Source organism: Euphorbia lathyris, chromosome 4 (genome assembly GCF_963576675.1).
Source record: "Euphorbia lathyris chromosome 4, ddEupLath1.1, whole genome shotgun sequence".
Taxonomy (NCBI): Eukaryota; Viridiplantae; Streptophyta; class Magnoliopsida; order Malpighiales; family Euphorbiaceae; genus Euphorbia; species Euphorbia lathyris.
In genome coordinates, this window is record NC_088913.1 from 77,878,597 (window position 1) to 77,901,839 (window position 23,243).

Below are 23,243 nucleotides of genomic sequence, written 5' to 3' on the forward strand. Positions count from 1 at the left end.
GTGGATTTTATCATGACGAGGATGAATTTGATTATGATGAAATGATGGAATTTACCATGATGAGGATGAGTTTTGGAACGTTGAGTAGAACCAAAATAGGGTTACTTATGAAGATAATGAAGATAGGTTCTATTATGATGAAGATGAGTTAGAGGACGTTGAGTGGAGCCAAAACGGGGATACTTACGAAGGTGATGATGATGACAATAAGTATGTTGTTTATTTGTTGATGAGATTGCTAATGTTTAGTGAGGAGGAGCATGACCCAAGGCATCAATTGTTTAAAACTCGGTGATTGGTTCTTAGGAAAAGATGTGAGGTGATAGTCGACGGAGAAATCCAAGTGAATATCATTAGCCGATTCGTCTTAAGCAAGTTTGGTTTGGTTCCGAAGCCACATCTTATATCGTATCGCATTGGTTGGGTCAACGATGTGGAGAAGCTTTGAGTTACTCGCTAGTGCAAAGTTCATTTCGCCATTGGGGCTTATCAAGATGAAGCTATGTGCGATGTTGTAGAGATGGATTATTGCCTGTTTCTCTTAGAAAGGCCAAGGCAATTTGATTATGATGCCTCACATGCGGGAAGAAGAAACACCTACACCATAGGCAAAGACGACATTAAGTACATCCTTACACCCTTGAAGAGTCCTTCTATGAAGAAAAAGAAAGCCATCTTGAGTGCTTGCCCAATGTAGGAGTTGATTTTGAATGAATGCATCGATAAAACAATGCAGAATAATCTAATTTAAGTTGAGCCAATTCCCGTGTATGTCAAGGATGCTACCTCATAGGAGAAACTTCTAGAAAGTCCACCTAGGGTAAAAATACCGAATCACATTGACTTGGATCCCGAGGAAAAGGCCATGTGTCACTTCCCGCTCATCCCCCAACATCCCAAACATAATTTTCTTTTTATTCTCCCTATCAATGCCCATCTTAAAGTGACGAAAAATTCTTTGATAAGTGACGGGTAACTAGAATATTGGGTTAAAGCAAACCTATTCCATAACCACTCTAAATATTCATAAATGGCACCCAAATTCCCCAACTTATTCAATATCTCAATATCAAAATAATGAATATATGTCAGGGAAATCTTACATAAAAGTTCATAATGTGTACCTTCTTGTTCGATTTTTAAAAGGAATGGGCACCCATATCGTTCTCACAAGGTGAATCATGGACTAGTCTGTTGAGCACTTGGATTGTCCACTTTCGGTGGTGCATTTGAGGTGATTGTTAAGCCAAAAATATACCTAAAATATCATCGATAATTACATCAATATTGCTACCAATTTATGCTATTTATAACTGTTTAGAATACTTTTACTCCCGAATATGTTTCTTTCTTGTAAGGTACATAAATATTTGGTAGAATCCAAATAGGAACGAAAAGAGCCCGAAAACAGAAGAAAAACCCTACAAAAGGAGTCGAAGACGACAGAAATTAATAACGCCAAATCGAGGACGCGAACGAAAGCAGAAAAACCAAAAAACGTTCCGTGCCGCGACCGCGGCCCCCAATATTCACGGTCGCGACACGTGTCCCTCAGCCTCTCCTTCCCTTCGTCCGAAGTACAAGTTGTTGCTCCCCCGTTCTCGGTAGAGAATTTAATATTCTCGGTACGAGCAGGAGTTTGAAAAAGCCTAGTTGCACACTTTCGTTTTCGACGAAACGCGATCGTTCGGGTGGATAGAAACGTCCTTTCGCAGCGGACACGATCCTTCACAACGGACACGACACTTCAATCAAGACTCTTCAACATCTATAAATAAAGAGTTGATGGAGAGTTGAAATATATAATGATATGTGTAGAAGAAAGAGATTAGTGTAGAATTTATGCAGAAATTCCGAATCAAGTGATTCAGAAATTAGATTTCGATTCTGTTCAAAAGCAATATGATGTACACACATTGTTTACTAAATAATAACAAATTCAGTAACGTTTAGACATTGTTCCAGTTTAGTTTACATTTTGGTAGTGGACCGACCCAGTCTCTATTATAAAGATTCAACGAGAAGATTGAGTAGAGGATTCACCCCTGAGCCTGACAAACTCTAACGAAACCCAAGGAAAGGATTGACAACCCGTTCACTTGCACGCCGTCGAAGAATTCAATGCTCCATGTTCTCTGTAAACTTGTATCAATTTATATTTCATCTAATAAAGTCCGTTCTATTCGATAGATCTTTATGCAGCACTTATGGTAACCAATCCACTAAAGTGACTGCTGGTGTTTTCATTAAAACGTAGTTTAATTCAAATCTTTACAAGGAAACTTTGTTGAACACTTAGGCAAATTATTATCTCGAAAGAGTTTTAATTTGATTAAGGGCAACTATCCCCAAAGGGTTTTGTCGCGTTCAAAGTCAATTAATTAGAGGTTCCGTCATTTATTTCATCTTTATAATTCGTACAAAGTTTAAAGTTGTTTTCTTTGCTTAATGCAAACAAATATACTTGTTTACTTTTCTAAAGTACTAAAACGTTCCTGTTTTGCAAATTCATTTTTAATCAGATACTTTCTAACATCTTCATATTCTAATCTAATTCTCATTCTAGAAATTTCAAAACCAAAACCGATTAAAATGATTTTCCCATATTATAAACCTAAAAGTAAATTTAACCGATTCAAAATAAGTTTTTGTTAAAAAATGTTCCCTGTGGGATCGATATCTTTTATTACTACAAGCGTATACCGTGCACTTGCGGAAATCGCTCAACAGTGATGATGGCTTTGGTGCACTTACTGCCCCTCGTAGGACCCATGTGAACACACTAATTGAATAAAATTAGGTGATTTGCGGTGTTTTGGTTTTTTGGTGGAACCTTGAAGAGTTAGGGTTTGAATTTAGGGGTTTATGATTGAGGAGGTGTTTGTGGGATTTGAGGGTATAGAAACGTGTACCAAGTGTGTAGGAATGGATTGGAGTTGGAATCTTTGTGTTTTGTTAGATGAATCGCCGGAAAAGGGCCGAAAGTGGAAGGTGGCACACCTTAAAAACGTTGCAAAAAAATAAGAGGGGTTAGAATCTGAAATGAAATGAAATTTTTTACCAGTTTATACTGGTTTAATGAGCACCTCAATGAGGTCGGGATGTACCTCATCGAGGAGCTACATTAACGAAATGATTCGTTTCGTTAATGCTTCACCACAATAAAGAGAGGGGAAAGTTGCACCGTTGAGAAGATTTAAGACAAGAGATACAACCTGACTACCCACCACATGCCAATAAGTCTTATAAAAGAAACTAGATATACCATTAGGCACCGATGCTTTAGAACTGCCAGTTTGTTTTAGATCCTCTACGATAAAAGGGCGAGATAATGCATATTATTGATCAGAACTGAGATTTAAATCAACCAAGTCAAAAATATTTACACAGCGAATAAGATTTGTACTAGTGAATAAGTCAGAGAAATAAGAAGTCACAATTTCCTCAAACACACCCTCCTTGTCATGGCACACACCATTACTATCCTTCAACTGCTTTAAAAATTTTGATTTTCTCCTTGCATTTGTCTTTGAATGAAATTTTTTTCTATTCTTGTCACCTTCCTATAACCAAGAAATTCTAAAATGTTGTTTCCACATAATTTCTTCATCCTCATGTAACTTCAAAATCTCCTTTATTAAGCATGAAACTTCTTTTTCTCTCACAATAGGACATGAATCGCCCTTAGCCTCTAATAATTCAGTTGAAAGTCGCTTCAATTTTACTCCAATAAAACCAGAGCAATCTCGATTCCATTACTTTAACTGAGAACCACAATGCTGCAATTTAACACAAACATCCTCCTGAGCTAAAGCTGAAAAATCCCAAACATTCTAAATAACATCACGGCAATGAGGATCTCTGATCCATATTTTTCCAAATATGAATGGTTTTCCCTTTTGAATACGCACACCATCTGTGTTTAGCAATATAGAAGAGTGATTTGAGGTACCCGTGCCAGGACTAAGAGAAGGGCATTCGAAAATAGCAATTCCCAATGGACCTGGCACACAACATGATCTAGACACTCGTGAATAAAATCCCCACCACGCCTTCCATTGGACCATGTATATTTTCTAGCACTGAAACCCAGATCAAATAGATCACAATCATCCAAACAGTTATGAACACCTTCCATTTCCCGATAATTATCCATACGGCCACCATCCTTCTCATGGGAATACATAATTTCACTAAAGTCACCAAAATAAACCCAAGGCAAATTTTCACGTGAATGAACATCACACATCATATCCCAAGTACATCTTTCGTTTGAAGCTTTGGGCCGACCATATACCCATTGATATGGATAAATAAAACACAACTAGAATGAAGGCCTAGTCAAAGCGAGATATTAAGCCTAAGCCAAAGGCCCATATCGCAAAAGAGCTGGGAAGGATAACCAAGACAGTTAGTTGGAAAGCTTTGAGAAGAAGACATCCAGTTTTACACGTGGACCAATGGGAGCTTCAGATTTTATTGCCACCCTCCTAATCCCTATATTACACCGGAAATTATGGAATGGTATAAAAAGGTTAAGATCCGGAGCTAACTAATGGTCTACACGTAAAAAGGTGTTTAGCTGAACCAATCAGGAACAGACACGTGTAAAGTACGCTTACACTTAAAGTATGAAATCATCTATAAATAACATTGGTAATTATGCATCAGGTACATTCACTTTTACTCACTTCATAACTGCTTTCAAGTTACTTCTTACTTTTAAGAACACTTCTGACTTAAGCATCAGAGAGGGGACACTGGATTCCGGCCCATCCTTGACCATTTGTTGTGATTCAGGTCATCGAAAAACAGCTCAAATATTATATTCAATATTGAAGACATCACTACCTCTCCGTCAAATCACTCCCTTGTCATTTACAAGACTAAAGTGAATACAATGTTGAGAATAACCCAAAATAGATAAATTGATGTCCTTATTCCAAAACAACAATAGACCACCTGAACGACCAATTGAATCAACAACAAACATTTCAAAACCATTAAAACGACGCTTTAAACCAGAAAATTCATTACCATGCATTCGAGATTCCATTATAAAAATAATGTCGGGATATTGGCTCCTAATACTCCCAGCCAAAGCACAAATCGTTCAAGGATTGTCCAAACCTCGAACGTTCCAGTTTAGAATTTTCATAATGTTCGACGGGCGTAAGCCTCCACCGATAGAATTGGGTCTATAACCACCGAGCGAATACATGTCTTCTTATAGAAGCCATTATCCTCACAAATCACATCACTAACAGCCATGTACTTTTCTCTAATTGATCGAATAAGAACATGTTTCATTTGATAATAGGGATAAAGACTAAATTTAACCCTAACATTTTAAGGGAAATGTATATTTAGCCTTAACATATAAAATGATGAGAATTTAACCATAACGTTTCCAAGCAAGATCAATTTTAGCCTACATTATCGAAAATTTAAAAAATTGGTTTGATTGGTTAACGGTCACTTCAGACCTTCCAAATATCAATTAGGTCTAAGATATCTAGTGTATTACTAACAAAATTACAAAAAATTCGGTTAAAAAACTAAAAACTAAATCTTTTACAGTAAAACCTCTATAAATGCATATCGTTGGGACCGGAAAAAAATATTCATTAAGCGGGATTATTTATTTATCGATAAATGAATAAATTATTCATTTATCGATAAATTAATAAATTATTCATTAGATATGTAATTATCTTGTTTAGGAAATATATTATTTGATTGATTTGTAATGATCACATTAGCATAATTACAAATCACATAAATAATTATAGGCATAATTATAGGCACAATTATAGGTCTTGTTTTTTTTAATTCTTGGGTATTTATATTGATCAATATATATATATATATATATATATATATATATATATATATATATATATATATATAGTATATAATTTAATAATTATTACTTTATATTTTCATTGGGCCCTTAAGGATTTAAATATTTTTTTATTACTTAATGCATTTAGCGAGGTTATTACTTTAGTCCATTGGCCCAAGTCGGGACCGGAAGAATTTATTATATAATCGAGGTTATTACTTTATCGAATATTCATTTAAGGAGGTTTAACTGTACATATAATTTAATCATAATTTTTGTTTGTCAAACTATCTAACAATATAATGTGTTATTAATATAATTATAAAATCCAACAAAAAAATATAAGAAAATGTTTTAATTTATCGATAAACTTGTTTGGAAGGTCCCATAGACAGTTAAAGACCAGTCAAACTAGTCTTTTCAAAATTTCGACAACGCAGGGCTTAAATTGGTCTTGTTTGGAAATGTTAAATTTGCACCATTTATACGTTAAAGCTGAATTTGCACTTCACTCTAAATGTTAAGGTTAAATTGGGTGCTTATCCCTTGATAATATATATCTTAATTCAATTGAGGATTATAAAGATCTATATATTGTGTGATTATTTAAAAAAAATTATGAGTGATTATTTAAAAAAAAAATCAACTTAAATATGTTAATAATTGAATCTAAAAGTTGGATAATATTTATCGGGTGTTTGTTTACTCCATTTTTTTTTTCTGTTTGTTTTTTCATATTAAAAATGAGAGTTTTAGGTGTTTGATTAGTGAACTGTTGTTATTGTTTTATACATGAAAATCAAATTTTTTTTTTTCAACAATAAATTGTAACAGTAACAACAAATAGTAATATGATACAACAAGTATACCAAAAGGTGCTTAAATTATACTCTATTCAAAAGTAGGATTAGAGTTGTTAAGATCAAATCAGAAATGGCTTCTCCATTTTATATTTATTTTTTCAATTTTATCCTTGGTGGCACCATATGTCAATTTTGGACATCAATTAATTAATTAAATTTTTCTTTTTACTATTTTTCTGTTTACTTTTTACCTACTTAACGTTATTAAATCTGCCAAGAAAAGAAAAAATCTTGTGATAATAAATAAATTTGGTCCTTAAATTTTCTCAGTGTGGTTAGATATACCATCTTTGGTATTAATTTAGTTTTTCTCATTAAATTAGTCAATTAATAATATATATCAATATTTTTTTCAGAAAAATATAAATAAATACACAATTACTGCTTTTTTTTGTACATTGGTTGGTGTTACTTGAAAATGTCAAATTTTTGGTTAATTTTTTTTGTTACAATTATTGGTTAATTTGATAAGAATTATTAAGTCCAAAAACTTGTTAGGTAGGCTTAAGTAGGGCTGTGCATTATACGGTTTGAAACCGTAAAACCGAACCGAACCGATACTGTTCGGTTTTTCGGTTCGGTTTTATTATTACACGGTTCGGATTCGGTATGTTATTTTGGTGAATATCGGTTCGGTTCGGTTCGGTTCGGTTCGGTTCGGTTTCTAATAAAAACCGAAATAACCGAACCGCACCGATTAGTTGCTACTATGTCGTTTTATACATGTATGGTTGGAAAAAAAATTCTAATTCTTCTTAAATTTATACACAACACCTACCTAATGATAACACAACCTGCTAATTTTTTAATTTATAATTCTACAAAAAAAAACATTTAATATAACCATTAAATTCTAATTTAACATCTATTTACTTTAACTTTGAATTTAATATAACCATTAAATTCTAATCTAACATCTATTTACCTTAAAAAAACATTTAATATAACCATTGATTTATGCTCTTACTTAGTATATGAATTAAAGCTTTGTGTTTTTTAGATTATTTGTAAAGTTTTATATTAAATCGGTTAATTCGGGAAAAACCGAACCGAACCGGAAAAAATCGGTTCGGTTCGGTTCGGTTTATGTTCTTACGTCGGTTCAGTTCGGTACAAGATTTTTAGATATTTCGGTATTCGGTTCGGTTTTAAACCGATGCACAGCCCTAGGCTTAAGGGATACATTGACTAATTAACGACATCGGTTTTCACTTGCTCAGTGATTCGGTCCAGTGATGAATTTAAGATTTATTGGAAGAGTGTATTTATCGTGATTTATGGATGTTAAATTGATATTTTTTAAGTGTTTTTAAGTAAAAAAAATAAAATAAAATTAAAGTCTCGTTTACAGTTTCCATAGAAGTTTTAGCGATTTCCATCCCCGACTCGATCATCGTTAGTTTACATCATTCATGCTCTAACGGAACTTTGAATCTTGGGCCTTTAACTATGACATGGATGATCCTTATAGGCTTCTTTCTCTCCAACTCTTCGGCCATTTTATTATTATATTTCTTCACAAATCGGGTAAGCTTCCCCTTCTCGACCAACTTCCCAATCTCTTTGCTCAACTTGAAGCAATTATATGTGTTATGTTCATTTACTCGGTGGAAGCGACAGTAGACATTTTGATCCTTACCGTACCTTTTTACTTTCTTCTTATCCACATATGGGATCTTGTTCCAATCAAGACTCTTTCTCATACATATAAGTACATTCTCCCTTGGAGAATTGAGAGTTGTGAAGGCTACATAGTTGGGTTCTTTCTATTTTTTGGCTCGTTTGGCTTTCTCAACACAAGCTACCGACTTCTCTACTACGGGTTCCATGTCTTCCGTTTCCTCAGTCAGTTGTTTTACCTCATCTAGTTCTATGAATTGGTTCACCATCTCAAGCAACTGATTTAGGTATTGGGGTTTTCTTAAGACCAAACTCTATTTGAAGGATTTGGAACCTCTGTTGGAGATCATTGCCTCTATCACAATTTGACAATCCAAGCTCTAAATTTCCAAACACGCTCTGTGCAAGTGCTCCACATATGTTTGCAAGATGTCCCCATGATTATTCTTGATGGCATACAAGGTTCTTCGAAGTTGTTCCCATTTGTGAATAGAGCCAGGCTTCGAAGCTTCATACTAGTATAAAGCGAGTCCCCTTAGGGTGATGCCAAATAGTCTAGACAGTAGGGTCCCATCTACTCTGTCCACATCCATTTTATCTTTATAAACCTTAACATGGGTGGTAGCATCATTGTCTCCTTCAAACTCGTGCAGATTCGATTGTCAAAATTTCCTATCGACTAGATGCTCCAAGATTCTTGACAAAAAGGCGAGATTTCTGTGTGGGAACACCGTATTGATCAAGGGAATTCTTTAGCTTCTTCATATAGGCATCATATGTCTTTTCTATCATAGGCTATGTTGTTGTGTAGAATGAAGAAGGAGGAGGAGTCGATACCAACCTATTTTGAGGTGGGTATGTATGATAGCCATAAGGGTAGAGATGCATATAATAATTGGAAAATTCTAGTCCTCATGGAGTAGGAGGAGTCGATACCAACCTATTTTGAGGTGGCTATATATGATGGCCATAAGGGTAGAGATGCATATAATAATAGGCAAATTCTAGTCCTCATGGCGTAGGAGGCCATGTCGGATGTGCAAATAATGAGGAGAGCAGGGGCATCATTGCTGTGGCTGGCATAATCGACTGGCGGGAAAGAGATCCTTATTAAATCAGTGATTCAATCGATCCCTAGTACATTATGTCTTGTTTTCTACTTCCAAACTCCTTTTGTGTTGAAATTCAGGGACTTATTAGTTTGTATTGGTGGCGTGGGAAAGAAGGAAAACATGATATGCATTGGTTATCATGGGATACAGTCTATCAGTCCAAAGAGAATGGGGGTTTGGGTTTTTGTTGGCTTCGGTCTTTTAACATTGATTAATAGCTAAGCAGTGTTTGAGACTCATAATTAGGTCGGAGTCTTTATGTGTGAGGGTGCTTAAGGCTAAGTATTATTGTAACTTGGATTTCCTAACAATTATGCCATGCAGTAATCGATTTTGTTCTAGAAGGGTGTGTGGGAAGCTTGGAAATTACTTAAACATGGTTTAATATGGAGGATTGGTGATGGTTCTCAAGTGATACCGGGATATGGATTATTTGTTTATCATAAGGCTGGATTCACATGAGAAGGAAGAAAACCGTCAGGCAGAGGCCAGAGACCGACAAACCATCTCCGATGCTTAAGTCAGTATGAGAATACGTAACTTTGAAAGCTATTTTACTGAAAGTAAGTAGTATAGAATTGTGTACCTAATATAATGATTTTCGTGCTATTTATAGACAATTACTTACATCATTGATTGTGCCATTATACACGTGTCAGCTTATCATTAGTTTATAATCTACTTTTTCCGCAATGTATTGATTTGAGCGTGTTTATTGGAGTCCGAAGCTCCTTTCTTGTGCTAATTCCGGAAAGGCCCTTCTTATTGGATGGGCTGTCCGGATATATCAAATAATAGGTCTAAGCTTATTCTCTAAGGCCCATAATATTATTTGAAACTATATCAGGAGCCCCCCCCCCCCCCCCCCCCCCCTCAAGGAGTCTTTTGTGATGCCCTTTAAGGCTTCTTTGGTCATTTTAATATTATCATTACTTTTGACAGTAATGATGTCATTTATGACTTCTTCCATTAATGCGCCATATTTACCTGAAGTGTTTATTACATCTTAGTAATAAAGTGCTTTAGATAGGTTTGAAACTCTTCATTCTCCCCTTCTTTTATAAATTGCAACAAATCTTCAGACGACATTTTATTCTACCATCTCTGCAATTTCTGGCAATATTGTGGCTGAGGAGAGAAGACATGCTACGACAGATGCGCCTGAAAAGGCCCCAGTCGAGATTCTACTATCTGCACTCGAATCTAAAAACTGCATTGTCCATCAATTTTTTTGCATTTTCTGTAGAAACTGGCAAAAGGCACTCTATCGTGCTTTGCCGAACTGCACAGAGGGGGAATATGTGTAACGGACAATTGTAAATTCTATCATTCTTCTAACGAGTCTCTTTCCATGTCTTTGTGCAGTGTTGAACATCTAAGGAAATTTAGAAATCAACAAATATGTCCTTGCGGGTTGACAAGGTGCATGCACCGGGCATTAATGCATGGATGATTACCTGTTTCGACGAACTTGCGCAAGGTGAGCTGCTGTTTATGGTAATGGCGCTGTGGTGGATGTGGTTCCGGTGAAATACGATGATTCATGACATTGTTTGGACGGACTATTCAGTCTTGATTGCTAAAGTCAGGGAGTTTATTCTAGAATTTAGTTCCGCCCCTATTGTCCAAGAAAGGTCACATGTTTCTGCATCTAGTTATGGATCTTTAACCTTTGGCCCTACAAGAGTATGGTATCCTCCCAAAATGATGTTGTAAAAATCAATTGTGATGCTAAATTTGGGGATAATGGCCATGTGTGTAGAGTAGGTTTAATAGCTCGGGATTTTGCGAGACATATTATGGCATCTGTAGGGTTCCTATATCTCGATGCACAAAGGTTGAAGAGACTGAGCTACAAGCTATCCTAGAAGGTTTGTTATTGACTCGTGACTGCAGTTTTAATGGCGTAATTGTGGAGTCGGATGCGAAGTTTGTGGTGGATGTACTTCAGTTTAGAGCGTTTCCAAAGTCTACCCTATTGTTTATGTATGAGGATGTTAATGCTTGGAGCACTATTTTCCGATCCTACTCTTTTTCTTTTGTGCGTAGAAAGGGTAATAGAGTAGCTCATTCTATTGCTGCATAGGCAAGTACTATTGAGTCACCCATATACATCATTGAGGATTGTCCTGCTTCAGTATGGAGTATTGTTTGTAACCATTTGGCCAATATTTCAATATAATCAATATTTCAATATAATACCTTTTCATAAAAAAAAACATATGTGATTATAAAAAAAAAATCAACTTAAATATGTTAATAATTGAATTTAAAAATTGAATGATACTTAAATTATATTCTATTAAAAAGTAGGAGTAGAGTTGTTAACCTCAAATCAGAAATCACATCTCCATTTTTTTTTCAATTTTATCCTTAGTGGCACCATATGTCAATTTTGGACATTAACTAATTAATTTTCTTTTTTTACTATTTTCTGTTACTTTTTTACCTACTTAGCTTTTCATTAAATATGCCAAGAAAAGAAAAAAAATCTTGTGATAATAAATAAATTTGGTCCTTCAAATTTGTGTGTGGTTAGATATACCATTTTGGTATTAATTTAGTTTTTCCTATTCAATTAGTCAATTAATGATACATATCCTGATAAAAAAAAATTAATGATACATATCAATATATATTTTTTTAGAAAAATATATATAAATATATAATTAGTGATTTTTTTACATTGGTTGGTGTTATTTAAAAATGTCAAATTATTGGTTAACTTTTTGTTGGTTACAATTATTGGTAATTTGATAAGCAAAATTAATTTTGGACTTGGTAAACTTGTTAGGTAGATAAAAAGGATAAATAGAATAATTGATTAAATTTGGTTAATGACTACGTGATTGACTCCTACATTTAGTCTTATTAAAATTTTAGAATTGGGATTAAAATCAGTATAGATTTAACAATGATTGACTAAATTCATTTAGTTAACCACCAACCATATAAAAACTATTGAAATTGATCAAATATATCAAGTTGGATGAGAAATTTTATTATATGCCAGACATACTGTTTCTATTTCGTATGCTAAACTATTAATTTAATATTATGTTACATATTAAATTATTAATTTTGTTTCCGTTAGGTCTATAATAAAATTTAAGATAAGTGCAAACATGACCGTAACAGTTAAGGAAAGTGTAGATTCAACCTTAACATGTTAAATGGTATAAATTTAACCATAATTTTTCAATCAAAATTAATTTTTACTATACCTTATCGAAAAAAGTTATAGTTTAACTATTATTTAACTGTCACATCAACACTCTAAACATAAATTATATATAAAATATTTAGTTAGTATTAATATAATTACAAAAAAAAAACCTGTTATCCCGGCTCTTAATCATTTATCTTTTCTTTTATAGAAATGTCCTCAAATAAGATGACGAAAGAGCGTGAGAGAGAGAAGACGAGGGCGAGTTCTTTGGCGATGGGAGGCGCGGCCGGTGGATTGTCGTCGACGTTGGGGGATCGGGCGGCGGGGAAGGCGAGGGTCGTCGATCCAGAACGGGTCGGGGTGTTTGAAGGGGGCGATGGGGTTGCGGTGGGGTTTTCCCATGAGCGTCGAAGGAGTGGGGAGAGGGTAAGGGGCCGCTCTGTGGATCGGGATCGGCTGGCCTGTAGGGTTGGGGAGGGGCTGGATTTAGGGTTAGGCGATGCTGGGAAAGGAGAGGGGGTGTCGGAGAGGGCTAGGGTTAGGGCATCGGCGGTGATTGAGGTGGAAGGGGATGGGCTTCCTATTTCGGATAGGGGGCTGGGGAGTGTCGCGGGAAAGCCGGCTTGGGGGCCCGGATCTGGGATGGGCGCGCAGAGTGCCGGCGATGGTGAGGATGTGCCCCGCGTCCCGGAGCTGCCGGCGCCTGTCTCCTCATCGCTGCAGGTTGCGCTGGCCGCCCTTGGCGAGCAGGCTGCTTCTGCCTTGCTGGCCGCGCCTGCCATTCGGGCACCGCTGGACGCGCAATCCAAATTAGTTTCACAGGCCGTGCATCCTGCAGAGACTGTACATTCCGCGGGAAATCCTACTTCGGGTCCTGCGTCCGGGGAGTTGAGCATTATGCACCCAGGGCATGTTAGGGATCAGGCTTTGACCCCCTGCCCTAGTGCTATCCAGGGCCAGCAGCAAATTGCGAATTCAGTAGATAATCGTGTTTATCAGAAGGATGGGGGAAATTCCTCCTGGAGGGATAAGGTTTTGGGGGTGGTTGAGGAGGAACCCATAATGGAGGAGGATACTATCGAGGATGATTCTGAGGACTTCCTTTCCGACTCCGATATTGAGGATGGAGAGCCAGAGAACCCGCTGTGTCCTAGGATCCGTCTTTCATCTGAAGACAAGCGTGTCCTAAGATCTAAGTGGAAATTGGCATTAATTGTCACTGTTCTGGGGAAAAGGATTAGCTTCAATTACTTTGCCCAGAGGATCCAGGCTCAATGGGCAAAGAAAGGAAAGGTTACCATTACAGACCTTGAAAATGACTATTATGTCATCAAATTTACAAGGGCTGAGGATTTTAATGCTGTTGTTAATGGTGGACCTTGTATTATATACAATCATATTTTGGTGCTGAGACCTTGGGTCCCAAATTTCGATCCCCATGATTGCTCTGTAAACAGGATCCTTACTTGGGTTAGGTTCCCAGGCTTACCTATTGAATACTACAGTGATAGATTATTGAATAAGATTGGTAGCCTTATTGGGAAAGTCCACCATGTTGATAAGACTACCGTTGGGGCAGTAAGGGGCAAGTTTGCCAGGGTTTGTATTGACATTGATCTCGTTAAGCCTCTTCTTTCTAAATTCTGTGTTCAGAATAAGGTCTTTCATATTGAATATGAAGGTATACACAATATCTGCTATGAATGTGGTATGTTTGGCCATACCTTTGATGGATGTCCTAGGAAGAGGAAGGTGGTGGAGGAGATGGTGCAACCTATCATAGGCAGAGCTGAGGAGAGTTAGGGGGAAGAAAGGAGTTTTGGCCCATGGATGCTTGCCAAGAGGTCAGTGAGAAAGAAGCCACGTGCTAATGCTACTACAAGTCATTCTCCGGATATCAGTAAAGAGATGACATCTCTCCAGATTGCTCCTGAGATCAAGGTCAGGCCCCCTGATATCAAGAAGGGTGGTGAGGCTGGTGTGGATTCAGCATCCGGCTCGGGGTCAAGGTTCGGTGTCTTGTCTATGGAGGAAGGACAGGCCTCGGATCCTTCCAATGAGCAGATAAATTTAAGCATGCCAGGTCTGGAATCGGCCGAGCCTGCCTCCAGTCTGGGTAACTCTATTAATCCTCTCTTTGTCTCTAAAGCGAATGCCAAAGGGAGCACCCAGACATTCCTCTCAGCAGGGAAAGTGTTGAATAATGAGGTTAGTAATTTGAATCCTCTTGTTGATGTTCCTATTGGTAAAGCTATAGGAGTTAATAAGTTAAATATGAAGAAACCCAAAGCGAAACCTAAAAAGAACCTTAATGGGTTAGATTCTTGGGATAAAAGGGGGCCTTCTAGTACCTCTTCTAGGCTCTCTGGAGCCCCGAATAAATACTTGATCTAGGGTATGGGCTTGTGTCAGTAGTCTTCCTTTCTGATGGACTTCTTTGTTTGGAATGTTAGAGGTGCGGCGAGCAAGGCAACCTGCATTCATGTTAATGATCTTATTAAACAATTTAATCCTTCTTGTTTTGTTCTTCTGGAGACCAAGGTTAGTGGTTCCAAAGCAGATGAGGTGGTTAGAAAGTTTAAGAATTGGAATTGTGTCAGATCGGAGGCTACTGGCCGGGCAGGGGGGATTTGGCTCTTTTGGAAGCCAGGTCAAGTTAATATTGATATTGTTAGTTTGGACAGTCAATTCATCCATAGTAAGGTGTGTTACCCTAGTAATAAACCTTTCTTTGTTACCTTTGTTTATACCGATCCTGTTTTGACTAACCGGAGAAGGCTGTGGGAGATCCTTTATTCTATTAGCTCTAACATGGTGGATGCTTGGTTGGTGGCCGGGGATTTTAATGACATAGCCCTTATGAGTGATCAGAAAGGAGGGGGTAATCATTATGTGAACCGGTGTCTTAATCACAAGCATACTATGGATCTTTGCGGGCTTTCGGACCTGGGAGCTGCCGGTCACAAGTTTACCTAGAAAAGGAATAGTGTGTTTGTTAGGTTGGATAAGGTTTACGCTAATGTTGCTGCTATCTATAGATTTCCTGAGGTCAATGTGCTTAATCTCCCTTTCCGTCACTCTGACCATTGCCCTGTCCTCATTAAGATGGTTAAAGGTAATCGGCTGAAAGGTAATAGACCTTTTAGGTATCTTGTTGCTTGGGATTCTCACCCCGAGTTTAAGAATTTCGTTAAAAACAATTGGCAACCTCACTCTGATGTCCTCCTTGCTGCTGAGGGGTTCAGGAGGAATGCGGCAGGATGGAATAAAAACATCTTTGGCCACATTATCAGAAGGAAAAACAAACTTTTGAGAAGGATGGAAGGCATTCAACATTGTTTGGAGGTCCGCTTCGACCACAGCCTGAATGGTCATCTTAGATCTCTTCAGAACGAGTTGGAAGCAGTGCTTAGATAGGAAGAGCTTCTTTGGTTCCAGAAATCTAGGAAGGCTTGGATAAAAGACGGGGACCGAAACACGAGGTTCTTCCACCTTTCAACGATCATTAGGAGACAGAGGAATAGGATCGATGCTATCAAAGACGCCAATGGTGATTGGATTTTTAAGGAGGAAGACATTCGTCACCTTGCCCTTGATTTCTACAAAGACCTGTTTAAAGAGGAAGCGGTGGACTTGGAGAGTTCCCACTCTGGGACTTCCTTTCCTAGGTTGGGGGAGGATGCTATTAAGGAAGCTTTCCATCCTATTGATCTGAAAGAAATTGATCTGGCTTTCTCCAGCATCGGTTCTACTAAGGCTCCTGGGATCGATGGCATCCCTGCTAGTTTCTACCATAAACACTGGGACACTGTGAAAGAGGGCATTTACAGCTTTGTGTTAGGTGTTTTTTGTGGTTCTAATTATATCAGGCTGGTTAATAAAACCCTCCTCGTTCTGATTCCTAAAGTTGATAAGCCTTCTTCCTTTCTTCAGATGAGGCCTATCAGTCTTTGCAATGTGTTGTACAAAGCTATTACTAAGATTGTGGCTAATAGAATCTGGAGGATCCTTCCGGATATTATAAGCCAAAATCAAGGGAGCTTTGTTCCTGGCAGGCAAATGATGGATAATGTTGTTATTGCCCAGGAGGTAGTTTATTCCATGAAGATGAAGAAAGGTAAGAAAGGGATCGTGGCTCTCAAACTGGATCTGGAGAAAGCTTATGATAGACTAAACTGGAGCTTTCTTCTGGATAGTTTGGTGAAAGCTGGTATCCCGGAAAACTGGAGGAATTTGATTGAGAATTGCATATCCTCTCCTGTTTTCCAGGTTATGATCAATGGAGACATGTCTGGTGAGTTCTCTCCCTCCAAGGGAATTCGACAAGGGGATCCTATGAGCCCCTTCCTTTTTGTTATTGCTATGGAAAGACTGTCTCACCTGATCCAAGAGGCGGTGAGCAAGGGGACTCTCCACCCTGTTTCCATCAACAAACATTGCCCTCCTATTACCCATTTGTTCTTCGCTGATGATGTGATGATGTTCGTGGAGGGTAATGAGGAGCAAATTAATGTGGTGATGGATATCCTTAATTGCTTTTGTGATGCTTCTGGCCAAAAGATTAACATCCAAAAATCTCGAATGCTTTGTTCTAAGAACATGGACAATGGCTTATGCAGAAGACTTAGTGAGCTCTCTGGCATCCCCCTGACTCACTCGTTGGGGAAGTATCTTGGGGTCCCTCTTCACAGTGACAGGGTTTCCAAAGCCTCCTTTAAAGACACTTTGGACAAAACTAACGGTTTGTGTGCTAGCTGGAAAGCTAATTCTCTTTCCCTTGCAGGTCGCCTTACTTTAATCCAATCTGTCAACTGCGCGGCTCCGAACCATATCATGCAAGCCTGTAGGCTTCCAGAGCCGGTTCTTAACGAGCTTGATAAGATTAACCGGCATTTCCTTTGGGGAGAGTCTGGAGAAGGGAAAAAGATTCACCTGGTCCATTGGAAGGACGTCTGCCAGCCGAAAAGCAGGGGGGGTCTTGGTATAAGGCAAGCTAAGAACAACAATAAAGTCCTTTTAATGAAGCTTCTCTGGAGAATGTGGCAATTCCCTTCCTCTCTTTGGGTTCGCCTTCTCTGCGGCAAGTATCGGAAAGACAAAAAATTTAATGGCCCTAAGGAGAGGGTTGTCAGCTGCTCCTTCCTCTAGAAAGGGCTTAACACTGTGTTTGCCGAGTTCTGCACGGGGATTGGCCTGGAGGTGGGTAATGGTAAATCCATTAGTTTCTGGTATGACATTTGGATTGGTGATAAACCGCTGGTAGAAGTGTGTAGATCCCCCCCCCCCCCCCCCCCCCCCCCCCCCCCCGCCTATCCGTCCCTGGAAAGTTGCTGATGTGGTGGACTCGGAGGGAGACTGGATCTGGTCTAAGTTTGACACCTTCTTTAGCCTGGAGATCCTCCTTAGAATTAGAGGAGTGAAGATTAGTAATCAAGAGGAAGATAAGGACAGGCACTGTTGGGCCTTGACCAACAATGGCGCTTATTCTTGTAAGTCTGCCTATGAAGCTTTTACCCCTAATAGGGTCGATCCTCCCTCGGAGATTTGGAAAACCATTTGGGCCCTTAAAATCCCTTACCGCATTAGGAGTTTCCTGTGGCTGGGAGTCAAGAACAGATTGCTCACTAACTCGGATAGGCACAGAAGGCACTTGGCGGAGTCTGGAGCTTGTAGTACATACAGAGGCCATGTGGAAACCTTGTGCCATGCTCTGAGGGATTGCCCTAAAAGTAAAAAGATTTGGGAGGAGATTCCCCCTCACCACACTCTCCATTCCTTCATGGCTCATTCTGAGGTTGACTGGTTCTCTGATGGTGCCAGTGGGAAGTTATTGGCCAATATGGAGCACAGTGACATTTTCTTTGCTATCATCTGTCACCAAATTTGGAAGTGGAGGAACGAGGAGTTATTTGCTGAGAAGACTGTCCTTATTCCTGACTTACTTGATTTCTTCTCGAAAAAGCTCTCTATTATTACGAAGAGCTTTGAAGGAGATCCCCTTGTCAGACCTTCCCAGGAAAAAGAGGTCCACTTAGTTGGTTGGAGTAAGCCTAGAGAAGGGGTAGTGAAGCTGAATACGGATGGCTCCTGCCTTAGCAATGGCAGAATTGCTGCTGGAGGAGTTCTTCGGGATGCAGGTGGCGCTTGGTTGGCTGGGTTTGCCCATAACCTGGGGATGGGCTCATCCTTTTTAGCGGAGCTTTGGGGTATTCTCTCGGGTATCAAGCTTGCCATTCGCCTGGGTGTTAAGAGGTTATCTGTGGAATCTGATAATTTGGAGGCAATCAACAGGATTTCTGATGACCAGGCTTTTTGTCTTAACAGCCAAAATATTATCAAAGCTATTTTGAGGCTTCGTCCTGCCTTTGAGGTTTTAAGTTTCTGCCATATCTACAGGGAACAAAACCGGGTGGCGGATCGCTTGGCAGCTGCTGGGCATGAGGGGATGTTTAGTGTTTCTACCCTTTCTGTTCCTCCCACTTTTCTTTTGTCTACTCTTCTAGAGGATAGGATTGGGGTCAACCTGCCTAGACTGATCCCGGGTTAGCTTTTTGCCTGTTTGTTTTCCTTTCCTGTTTCTACAAAAAAAAAAAACAAAAAAAACCTGTTGAAATGTCAACTATTCAGTTCGTCACATATAAGTTAATCATAATTTTTTTTCAAAATATCTAAAATGTTTACTGTGTTACTAATATAGTTACAAATACTCAACAAAAACTTTACAAAACTACTTCAGTTTATCAATAAATTTATTTAAGATATTTGATGTGATAGGTTAAATAACAATTAAAGTAACATTTTTTTAATTTTCAGTAATGTACACTAAATTAATCTTATTTGGAAACTCTATAATTAAATTTCTATAATTTCATATCCTAATACTAATTTCTTTCTAAAAACGAATTCCTTCCAATTTATGAATGAATGGTGATATATTATGCCGTGTTTGAGAAAGTTATCATTCCATTGTTGTATGCATGTATGTTAGTGTTAGATGAATGATAGGGAACTACTTTCATCTTCACGGAACTATTTCTCAAACGTCCAAACCCCGAAGCAGGAATGTTAGGAGGTTGTATCAAGGGTTTTCTTAATAAAAATGTTGTTTCAATCGTAATGCAAGAAAGAACCAACTTTAGGGACGCTTAAGGTTGTAGTACGTCTTAGAATCTTAAGAACACACAAGAGTTGACTTAAGTGAGCATTAAAACAGAGACCTTGACTTCACTTTACATCATTCATGAATAAATAGGATGTTTAGAGACTGAAAGTAACATGTTCTGCTGGGACCTAACCTGTTATATCTTTTATCTTTATCAAATACTCATTTTTATAAGCTGAATCATTTACTTGGTTACCCATTCACAATATCTCTCAATATAAAGAATTCATACACCACGAACACCCTGTTCTGCAAGGTTTTTCTAGTAAAATTTGGTCATCAATCCCTGTGGAGACGATACTCTATTTATCACTTTATTACTTATATCTAGTGCACTTGCTAGAGTCTGTTTAGAGGACAATAATGTCCTTGTGGGTTGACAAGGTGCTTGCACCGGGCATTAATGCATGGATGATTACTTGTTTCGATGAACTTCCGCAAGGTGAGCTGCTATTTATGGTAATGGCGCTGTGGTGGATGTGGTTCCGGTGAAATAGGATGATTCATGACATTGTTTGGACAGACTATTCAGTCTTGATTGCTAAAGTCAGGGAGTTTACTCTAGAATTTAGTTCCGCCCCTATTGTCCACGAAACGTCACATGTTTCTGCATCTAGTTCTGAATCTTTAACCTTTGTCCCTACAAGAGTATGGTATCCTCCCAAAATGGTGTTGTAAAAATCAATTGCGATGCTAAATTTAGGGATAATGGCCATGTGTGTAGAGTAGGTTTAATAGCTCGGGATTTTGTGGGACATATTATGGCATCTGCAGGGTTCCTATATCTCCATGCACAAAGGTTGAAGAGGCTGAGCTACAATCTATCCTAGAAGGTTTGTTATTGACTCGTGACTGTAGTTTTAATGGCGTAATTGTGGAGTCAGATGCGGAGTTTGTGGTGGATGTACTTCAGTCTAGAGTGTTTCCAAAGTCTACCCTATTGTTTATGTATGAGGATGTTATTGCTTGGAGCACTATTTTCCGATCCTGTTCTTTTTCTTTTATGCGTAGAAAGGATAATAGAGTAGCTTATTCCATTGCTGCATAGATAAGTACTATTGAGTCACCCATATACTTCATTGTAGTGTATGGAGTATTGTTTGTAACCATTTGGCCAATATTTCAATATAATCAATAGCTACACCTTTTCATAAAAAAAGGGTGTTGTTATACTTAGCCACAAATTCCCACCCCTAGCCCCATGAAAGGACGAAAATGGCCTTTCATTGGTTTTGGGTGGGAAAATGCTATTTTTTTTGCTCTCCCGATACGCGGACGTGTGGCTATCACGCCTCACCGTGTGGTCGGGCGTGATAGCCCCACACCTCACCTTGTGGTCGGGCGTGTAGTTATCACGCCCGACCACACGGTGAGGCGTGGGGCTATCACGCTCGACCACACGGTGAGGCGTGATAGCCACACGCCCGACCTCACGGTGTGGCGTGATAACCACACGCCCGCGTGTCGGGAGGGCAAAAAAAATTACTCCGCTATTCAATTAAACCCATAAATACCTGTTATGTGTTCAAACTACACAATTTTAATTAAAACCTGTAAATAACATACAATCTTAATTAAAACCCGTAACAATAATATAAGTTCATGAATAAATATTAACTAAAAATAACAAAATAAATTAGCAAAATAAAAATTTAGTTAAACAAAATTAAATTTACAACAACTAAACTTAAACAAATTAAATTTACAATATAAAAATTTAGTTAAACTAAATTAAACAAATTAAAAATAACAAAAATTTAATTAAATTCAACTAAATTAAAAAAAAATTGCCTATACGCCACACAGGTGTATGGGCATCACGCCGTCACCTCTGGTGAGGCGTATGAACATCACGCCGCACCACAGGTGACGGCGTATGAATATCACGCTGTCACCTGTGGTGAGGCGTGAGGCTATCACGCCTTCACCTATGGTGCGGCGTGATGTTCATACGCCCCACCAGAGGTGACGGCGTGATCTCCACACACCCCATGTCCCGATTCCGATTTTGAATAACAGCAAAATTCGATGCAAAAAACGTCCAAAAAACATCAAAATCAAACGGAAATACGTATTATAGGTCCCTTTCCTTTACCAATTCATGTTTTTATTGATAAATTAGTTCGGATTAGATTAAAGAGAGTTTAGGTTGTTTGAGAGGATTTGAGAATTCTAAAAATTGTCTAAAGGGTATTTCGGTCTTTTCACGGGGTTAGGAGTGGAAATTTGAGGCTGGGTATAGTAATTCAAAAAAAAAAAACATATGTAATTATTAAAAGAAATCAACTTAAATATGTTAATAATTGAATTTAAAAATTGAATGATACTTAAATTATATTCTATTAAAAAGTAGGAGTAGAGTTGTTAACCTCAAATCAGAAATTACATCTCCATTATTTTTTTTCAATTTTATCCTTAGTGGCACCATATGTCAATTTTGGACATTAACTAATTAATTTTCTTTTTTTACTATTTTCTGTTACTTTTTTACCTACTTAGCTTTTCATTAAATATGCCAAAAAAAGAAAAAAAATCTTGTGATAATAAATAAATTTGGTCCTTCAAATTTGTGTGTGGTTAGATATACCATTTTGGTATTAATTTAGTTTTTCCTATTCAATTAGTCAATTAATGATACATATCCTGATAAAAAAAAATTAATGATACATATCAATATATATTTTTTTAGAAAAATATATATAAATATATAATTAGTGATTTTTTACATTGGTTGGTGTTATTTAAAAATGTCAAATTATTGGTTAACTTTTTGTTGGTTACAATTATTGGTAATTTGATAAGCAAAATTAATTTTGGACTTGGTAAACTTGTTAGGTAGATAAAAAGGATAAATAGAATAATTGATTAAATTTGGTTAATAACTACGTGACTGACTCGTACATTTAGTCTTATTAAAATTTTAGAATTGGGATTAAAGTCAGTATAGATTTAACAATGATTGACTAAATTCATTTAGTCAACCACCAACCATGTAAAAACTATTGAAATTGATCAAATATATCAAGTTGGATGAGAAATTTTATTATATGACATACTATTTCTGTTTCGTATGCTAAACTATTAGTTTAATATTATGTTACATATTTAAATTATTAATTTTGTTTACGTTAGGTCTATAATAAAATTTAAGATAAGTGCTAAATATGATCCTAACAGTTAAGGAAAGTGTAGATTCAACCTTAACATGTTAAATGGTATAAATTTAACAATAATTTTTCAACCAAAATTAATTTTTATTATACCTTATCGAAAAAAGTTATAGTTTAACTGTAATTTAACTGTCATATCAACACTCTAAACATAAATTATATATAAAATATTTAGTTAGTATTAATATAATTACAAAAAAAAACCTGTTGAAATGTCAACCATTTAGTTCGTCACATATAAGTTAATTATAATTTTTTTTTGTCAAAGTGTCTAAAATATTTATTATGTTACTAATATAGTT